This window comes from Nomascus leucogenys, chromosome 2 (genome assembly GCF_006542625.1).
Source record: "Nomascus leucogenys isolate Asia chromosome 2, Asia_NLE_v1, whole genome shotgun sequence".
Lineage (NCBI taxonomy): Eukaryota > Metazoa > Chordata > Mammalia > Primates > Hylobatidae > Nomascus > Nomascus leucogenys.
In genome coordinates, this window is record NC_044382.1 from 94,633,898 (window position 1) to 94,643,777 (window position 9,880).

Here is a 9,880-nt window from a genome sequence, read left to right on the forward strand (position 1 = left end):
GCACATTATCTAGAAATAAATATTCCTACTATTAATTTTATTGTCTTTCTTGCTTAAAAATAGTAAGTAATACCCTCTTATTAGCATAAAGTCTGAAGCCTAAAACTATAAATTTTCTCATCACCCTACCTATCCAAACAAATATTTCAGTACTAACAAAGAGAAGCCCTTAACTTTAGCCAACATATAACCATCATTTCTTCCCTTGACCCTGAGCCTTATGTTATTGATGCCTTTTCCGTATGCCTTTAAGTTGATTTCTACATAAGGAAAATGCCCACAAATTATTGACTAGGGACTTTGTTTTTTGGGCAAGGGCACATGCTAAGCTCATTCCACAGAAACAAGGATATCCTGGAAAGTTAGTACACCAAGAAGCAACTTTCAACTAATGATGAATGGATAAATATCTGAGCTTTTATATTCTTACTTGCAGCATTTCTGTGGTATATTCTTCAATGTCTTTTACAACATAGCAGCAGGAAGAAGACTTAATTTCTCACAGAAGTGTTCTGCCCAGTAATACACCTTTTATTGGCTTAACTGCCTCCTATTTTTGAGATCACCTACCAAAGAAATTACTTGTACTCAAATTCTTTCTCAGCACCTGCCTTTTGAAGAATTCAATCAAAGCCATATGGTATTTGGAAATGGTTCAAGGAATTAGGCATTTGTTATGATAGTCTGAAATTGTCCATTCACTGAACAGAGGGCAATAATAATTGCTATAGTCTAAATGTTTATGTTGAAATACTCACCCTGAAGATGATGGTGTTAGAAGGTGGGGCCTTTAGGAGAATATTAGGTCACAAAGGCACAGAGCCCTCCATAAATGGGATTAGTGCCGGTTATGGCCTGCATGTTTTCCCCCCAAATTCAAATCTTAAAACTTAATTGCCAATCTGATAGCATGAAGATGTGAGACCTCGAGGAAGCAATGAGCACCCTTGTGAAAGAGGTAGAAGGGAGCCACGTACTCCTTCCACCATGTGAGGACACAGCTAAAGGCTTCATCTTGGGAACAGAAAGCATCACGCATCAGACACTTAATCTTCTAATGCTGTGATCTTAGACAGCCCAGCCTCCAGAATGGTGAGAAAATAAATTTATGTTCTTTATCAGTTACTCTGCCTCAGGTATTTTGTTATAGTAGCAGGGATGAACTAAATCAGTGTCCTTATAAAAGAGGCCCAAGAGAGATCCCTCATCTCTTTCACCATGTGAATGTAAAGCTATAAAAAAAATAAAGATTAAAGGCTTTCTGTGAAGAAATGAACCCTCACTGGATACTACATTTATTGCCACCTTGATCTTGGATATCCCAGCCCCAGAACTGGGATAAATAAATTTCTGTTGTTTATTAGCCACCTGGACTGTGTCATTTTGTTATAGCAACCTGGACAAACTAAGGCATTACCCACTGCTATTAATAAGTAGAAGGATGATAATCCTTTTTGTATTATAACATCACAACTACTAAGAGTCTCATTTGTAGTAAAAATGACTGGGGTCTAGAAAGAATGAAATTCTGTGATTTATATGGTATTTTTAGCAGTTGAAAAATGTAAAGGCATTGGTTAGAATGAGTTTATGAAGTGAGTTGGCTACAAGTCTCTGCCATGGAATTCTTAATGGAAGAAAATAACAGTATCAGATTGGCGAATTATCAATTCAGGTAATGGTATAAAAGTCAGAAAGACACCAGGACAGCATTTAAATAAATTTTTATTTCTTCCATGAAGAATGTGGACTAAGACGAAAAAACAGGCTCATGATCTCTTTGTAGGAGTGGTGAAGCTATGACGAGTCTGGAAGTGTAGCCTTGGTAAGTCTCTTATTATAAAGTCAGTGTCCTGACAAGAAAGGAGTAGAATTTAAGATCTAGGATGATAATATTTTAGTAAATATGTTTGAGATAATTGAATCTTTTAATACCCATTCTAAAGGAAATGTTCCCCCATTTTTCCTTTACTAGAGAAATTCACCTCCCTTTGCCTGGAAACGATGCAAACACTTCACTTGAGTCAAGGACTATACAGATGATTCTTGGTGTTCTTAACATATGCTATGACTTTCACTCATTATTTCTAGGACAATAATTAGATTTGAGATTGAGCAAGGTATGAAAGGAAGAATATTATCTCTACTTGGGAAAATAAAATTTATTCAATAAAAAAAATCAACACATACCTATTACATACTGGGACATTCCCAGAAGACATGCAGAAATATACTTGAGAATGAACCTGGGAGGGGGAAAAGAATATAAGCAGTATGCATGATAATTTCTTCATTCAGGGGAATATTCCATAATTTAGGATTCAATACCACAACAAGAATACCTGGAGCTATCTTGAATATTCTATCAGGATGCCTCCTTAGAGCTTGGAAGCAGCAATGGTTTTTTGTAAATGAGGTAGACGTGTTGGAATTGCTTTGGCAAAAGCAGTGTTCAAAAGGTCCTGAGAGGTAGTGTCTTAATCCAATTTCTTTTGCATATAACATAACACTTAAAATGGGTAATTTACAAAGGGAAAAATTATTTCTTAAAGTTATGGAGGCTGAGAGATTCAAAGTCAAGAAGCTTCATCATGTGAAGGCTTTCTTGCTGACAGGGACCGTCTGTAGAGTTCTGAGGCAGGGCAGAGCATTAAATGGCAAGGGTGCTAAGCATGCTATCATCTCAGATGTCTGTTTCTCTTCTCCTAAATCCACCAGTCTCACTTGGTGACAACCATTAATCCATTAAACCATTGATTATTTAATGGATTAATCTTTCCATGAGGGCAAAGCCCTCATGACCCAATCACCTCTGAAAGTCCCCATCTCTTAATAGTGCCACATTGGGGATTGAGTTTAAATATGAGTTTTGGCGGAGGCAAACATTCAAACTACAGCACGGGGTCATATAATATTGGATTTACTATGGTTATATAGTATTGGAATTTACTATGCAAGACTAAAGGACTCATCAGCTGACTGTATTCCCTAGAAAGGTCTAAAACAATGAAGGTTCTACCAGGGTTAAGGAAAATCTCTATGATGGCGTTCTTCTAGAGATAGAATTGATGGTAGGATATGTGATGTGGAACTTCACTTCCTAGTGATAAAGGAGCAGAATTCCAGAAAAACTGAAGTTGGTGGTGGAACTAACTGCCAGAGACAAAATGGACATGATTGCCACGAGAGACAGGAAGTTCAGAAAGCTAACAAGGGGCCGTCGCATTTTGTGGATGGCTAATAAATCATAGAGTCCTTAGAAGCAAAATGGATGGCCAACCAATATGGTTATTACTTGCTATAGATAACAACAACAACAACAAAATCAACAGCAGACAGCTGAAGGAAGATTTGAGCCATTATAATGGAAAACCACCGCAATGCAGATATGAGTTTTCAAACTTGAACCAGCTCTCAGGCCTATAGTCCAGAAACTGGAAAAGAAGGAAATGAGACTAATCCCCTTCCAAATAGTCCTTTCAACATGTCAGCAAAAAATATACAGCAACTATTCTTTAAATTATTTTCCAAAAGGGTCTATAGCCATTTATCAAAGTAACTGTACATTGCAGGAAATTAAAAAAAGTCATTGTGCATGTAGAGTCAAAAGATAATAATACCTAAAAATTCAAAATGCTATCATAGATTCCTTATTAGAGTAAGATATATGAGGTTCAGATGATAAACCAAAACCTGATTGAAGTGTATCTCACAGCAGTTTCATTGTGTCCATGGAAACATATCATTATTGTTTTCATAGTTACCTAATGTTTAATTGAAAATAATACACTTAGCAACAGAGAAACTCATCATATTAGTTCCTTAACCTGAGAAGAAATATTCATTATGGAAAAAAGGTAATGCAGAAGCCCCTGATATTTTTCTCAAACTGAAATTTAGCCAAAAAAGTATATCAAAAGCAAGACAATATTCTGGAGAGAAAGACAGGGTTTAGTGCACTCCTCAATGACAAAGTATGCAAGTGCCAATATAGATATTGCAAAAACCAGGTCGATCATTGCAAAGAACAATGGATTATTGTAAAGTTCACCAAATGTTAGTTCTAATAACAGCTGCTTTACCAGATGTGGTATATTTACTGTAATAACTTAACACAGCATCTAGACATTAGTATGCAGCTATTGAGATAAAATATGTTCTTTATAATATGGATAAAGGAGAATCAAAAGCAATTCACCCTCAACAGACCATGGTACACATTTACAGTTTTCTCTGTAGGATACAATAACCTCCTGTCAGTATTGTCCAAAGGAGCCTTGAACATGTAGATATTCCAAAGATCATCAAACTAGTCAGTTCTATTAACAATAAGATGTTACTTAGAATTGATGGGCAATAAATGGTAAATGTTTTGGACTCTCTGATAAAATACATGCATGTCAGAAGTGGGAGACTGAAACTTGTAAGGATTCAGAGACCTGTATTATTGATGAAGTTTTCACATACCCAATGTCTGGAGACATACAGAAATATCACATGCAAGATAAAACATAAGTCATGACATCCTACACCATCTCCACTTAAAATAGTGGCATAATGCCTGGAAAACCTCTACAGATTTTGGAGCTGCCACTTCATTCACTTGGGAATACTTCTCAATCCATTTACCAAGTGTCTTGGAAGTCTAAAAAGAGCAACATCCTAGAGAAAGTTTAGTTTGTAGTACAAATTGTCTTATTATTTGAACTATATACAACATAAGATTCCATGGTTCTAAAGTCATCTGTGGGGATAAAGATGCTATGCTGAGTCTCCAGCAATTTATAATAGGACAATCCAGCTCAAGGCACTAGGAAGCTCAAGAAATATTGAAAAGTCTGACTCTGGTACATCAAGTTTCTCTGTGACCAGGGCTGCGCATCTTTCCAAAGTTCACGTTTGACTCTAAGAGAATTAAGAGACGGGACCTTTTGGGAAGTGATTAAGTCATGAAGGCAGAGCCTTCACAAATAGGATTAGTGCCCGTATGAAAGAGATAGAAGGGAACTGCCTTGTCTTTCCACCATGTAAATGGGTAGCAAAAAGGCACCATTTATAGGGCAAATAACAGAAACTGAATCTGCTGGTGTCTTGATCTTGGACTTCCCAGCCTCCAGAGCTCTGATAAATATATTTCTATTGTTCATAAATTACCCAGTCTAAGGCATTTTGTAGTAGCCACACAAACAGACTAAGACAATTCTTTTGTCATTTGTCATTACTTCTATTGCAGTGATCTGACATGTTTTCCTAAGTGCCCATCTATAGCTTTGATGAGTGGGAACAGTTTCTATGGTCAGTTGACAGAAGAGGAAAGTATCAGGGCCTTGTTCACAGATGAATTGGGTCAATATGTTAATAAAGCAGGTGTTGAGGGCTACCACAAAACATGGGTAGTCTTGGAAGACGATGGATAAAGATTATCCTTCCAGTGGACATGTCTTCAAGCAGTATACCTAGCTATTAATTTTATGTGGAGAGAAAAGTGGCCTTATGTAGGAATATACATAGAATCCTGGAAAGTATTGATTGAAGTTAGAAAATGGTCTATAAGGTAGTCTAAGAAGGGGCATATGAATTGGCACATGAGAGTGAGTACAAAGTGTGTGTCTTCATCTCTCACATAAAAGTCCACCAAAATGCACCCTCCAGATAAAAAATACTAATCAAAGAGAAATGAATGATTTGTCCAGTGGATTTTAAGCATCCTCTGTTTCTGTCACACCAATGCTATCATGATGGACTCATGGTGGAGGAATCTGTTGGAAGAATATAGGATCTGCATGGGCCTAACATGCTTGGCTCGCAATCTGCTGGAGCAGATGCCAAAGCTAGGCTCTTTTTGTGTTACCAGTGATTGAGGTGTTAAGTATGAATGGGCAATTGCAGCAACCACAGGCTCATAAGGGCACAGAAAATAAGAGTTCATATTCTTCCCAGGAATGAAGGCCTAGTTGCCCCACTGGGCAAATACCTGCACCAGCATAAGAGATAACCTGAAAAGGACAGTCTAGAATGGGTGTTAGAGAAGGCAGATAAATATTAGGGCCTTAAGCACTGCATCAATGAATATTCTGGCACATTCCACTAACTTTCTTGTTGAAAGTTAGTTTCTCTTTTAAAAAGTTGTGCCACAACATTACTTTAAAGAACCAATGACAGTGAAGAATGAACATGAGTGGATGGTTAACTATGATACAGTAGATGTTAATGATGCTACTTCTGCCCATGTCTACTTGGCATTTATACATATATTCTGACTGATAGCTTCCTAGTGCGAGCATAAGAAACCCTTTGAGGCCGGGCGCACTGGCTCATGCCTGTAATCCCAGGACTTTGGGAGGCCGAGGAGGGTGGATCATCTGAGTTTGGGAGTTTGAGAACAGCCTGGCCAGCATGGTGAAACCCCGTCTCTACTAAAAATACAAAAATAAGCTGGCCATGGTAGCTCATGCCTGTAATCTCAGATACTAAGGAAGTTGAGGAGGGAGAATTGCTTGAACCAGGTTGAGGGGTGGGGGGATGGGGGCCGAGGTTGCACTGAGCACTCCAGCCTGGGTGACAGATTGAGACTCCATCTAAAAAAAAAAAAAAAAAAAAAAAAACCCTTTGATAGCTTTTTCTGACTATGGAAATTTTCTCAGCTTGCAAGCAGTGCAAGTGTAATATTCTGGGGGAGTTAATTCATCCAAAACAGCTCTAGAGAAGTTATAGAATGAGCAATTTGATAAGCACCCCAGGTTGTTTCATTCTCTCTGAGACATTTTTTCCATAATTCCCTAACAGGATTAAAATCCAGTCACCCATATCAGTAATCTGCTCAATAAGTCATCTTTGGAGTCCCCTTCTCTGTCACATTTCTACTCTTCCTTCTCCCATTACCTCTCAAATAAACCCATTTCACTTAAATCCTCTCTCATAGTCTGCTTCTGGGGAACAAAACTTAAAGGAAAATTCATGCATGACTTACATTCCCTCCAATAAATTCTGCTTTAATGTGCCCAGCCTACAATAATATTGTAATCCTTTGAAGACCTATTGATATTAATTGTGACACATATTTTGGCCTTCATAAATAAGTACCTGGAATTACGCGTTTTTTGTTTAAAGTTTTACTCTCTTGTCTCTCCAGGATTTTATCCCTTCATAGTGTTATCTACAAACAGTCAGTGATAAAAACTCTTGCTGAATTTTATCAAATCTTGCCATCTTTGTTGGACTTTTAGGCAATAAGGATCTATCCTTTCTACTGCATCAGTATGAACTCATACTCTCAGTGCGATGAGTGGAAGTTCTAAACAGTTGATAGTTCTATGGTTAATGAACTCTATGCTTAATGAACCATAGAACTCTGATAGTTCTATGGTTAATGTAGTCAACACTGCATCTCTGCTTTCTCTCTCCAACTTAATGAGTTTGTGAGTAGTTTCTCCTATGATGTTACACTCAGATATTGATAGGAATTCATAGAATCACATGATTCAGCTCCCTAACAGAAATGCAAATGATAATTAATGGTCAATACATGATCTTACTTTGACGCCAAAGAATCAATATGATAATCATATGCTCTCTATTTTCCTATTCTAATAGGAAACAGTTTTCTATTAATTACTGCAGTAGCAAATGACTACAAATTTAGTTCCTTAAAATAACACACCTTATTATTTTACACTGCTGAAGATCCAAAGTTAGAAATGTGTCGCAATGAACTGAAATCAAGGTGTCAGCAGGGCTGCATTCCTTCTGGAGGCACTAGGGAAAACCTTTTCTTGCCTTTTTCAGCATTTAGTGACCACCTGCATTCCTCGGCTTTAAACCCCTCCTTCCATTTTCGATTTCAGAAACTTCAAATCTCTCTCTCCTCTTCTCCTTCCCTCTTTTACTTTAAGAACTCTTTTAATTACATTTGGCCCACCCAGGTAAACAGATGAACTGGTTAGGCAATCAGCTAACTTAATTGCATCTGCAACCTTAATTCCTCCTTGTCTTGTAACATACCATATCCACAGGTTCTCGAAATTAGGACATGGCTATCTTTGGCAGGTGTCATTATTCTGTCTACCACACCCTGCATTTCTCCTTGGTGCTGATGTTCTAAGAACTAACTAAAAAGCTACACAATTATTTTAAGTAACCGTGTCATTTGTCTACCAATTGATGTTTAGTAACTCTGGACTCTAAATAACATTTTATTCTTGATTAATGAATAAGGAATATTGAATTTTAAGGAGGTGATTGGACATACTATATTGGAAATAGCATACTCTTTTGCCAGCTAATTAAACAATTGTATTTGCATTTACACTTTTTATTCTGAATTTATTTTATATCCACTGCGTGTCTACTCTCTAACATTAAGCAGACCATATAGAACAGTGCTGATTAGTAGAAATATAGTGTGATCCCCCAATCTGAGCCACGTATATAATTTTAAATTTTCTAGGAGCCATATTTAAAAATATAATAAGAAACCATTGAAATTAATTATAATAATTTATACAATACAATGTTAAGGTATTTTAACATGTATTCAATATAAAATAACAATGAACTAATTACATTCTTTTTTGTTCGCACTATATATTAGAAATCTAGCCTATATTTTCACTTGTAGCATATCTCAATTGACTTGGCACATTTCAAGTGCCAGATGTGCCTAATGACTACCATACTGGGCAGTGCAATGTAAAATGAAAAGGTACTCAGGGTAATTGTTAAGAGTTTCCACCTCTCAATTCTTTTTAAAATTAAATAAAAAGAAGTAGGAATATTTTAGCTTGGAGAATGGAAGTATGTTAATTTAAAATTCACAAATAACTGTCGACTACTTTTTACTAAGTTGTGGGGTAAACCCAACGCACAATTATTTTTTCTGTACAATATCAAGGCATCTATAACATTGTTTTCTATATAACCATATAACCATATGGATTTCTATATCTATATATTTGTGCACATGTATATATGTGTATACATGTTATCTACAAAGAACGATTATATTTGTGCATATGTAACATACATACATGTACATGATGACTAATATTAATATTATTTATCTGATCTCTACATCAATAACAAATTTATTTTGTGAATAAGAAAGGAAGAATAATAGTTTATGTGAGGTTTAGAGAGATTCACACATATGCACACAGCAGAAACACACACACACACACAAATTCAGACTTTGGTATATTTTTGCCAATCTACAACAAAAATAATTAGTTTAAATTATATCATAAGAATTTCTGAGTTAAGAGGACCGCAGGTCCTTGTGTTAACTGGTAAGTCCCCGAAGATAGTAATTAAATCTAAGAGAATAATTGACCTAAGATCCTGATTACTTAATTATCTTAAATATGCTGCCCTTGTGATTAGTTTATATTGCTATTAAATTTATCAACTTAGAGTTTCTCTCTAGGCTATTAAATATTTGACTCCCATCTTTTTATCCTTCATCACTTCTCTTAAACAACCAACTTATTATAATTAAATTAAGTTTCCAGAATAAAATTAAATGGTAATATGTAGAATTTATTACTATGATTATAGGGATATGATCTATTACATGGATTATTAGTCAAGGTTAAGAGATCAGAGGATTCATTATACATAAACTTGAAATTTGTTTTCAGATGTCTCTACTTCTAAGATAAAAACACATAAACACATCCATTTGTTTAAAGTCATATTTGTGAGCATTTTGTAAACAAAGTGTTAAAGCAGTTAGGCAAAATTCGGTTTTTATTACATACTCTAGATATTAATGAAACTATAAAAACTAAAAAGTTCTAAAATGTCAAAAAACTAAGTGCATATCTTCTTGGTGTACTATATTTCTAGGAATCTAAAGTGGATTCACCTTGGATATATTTCTTAC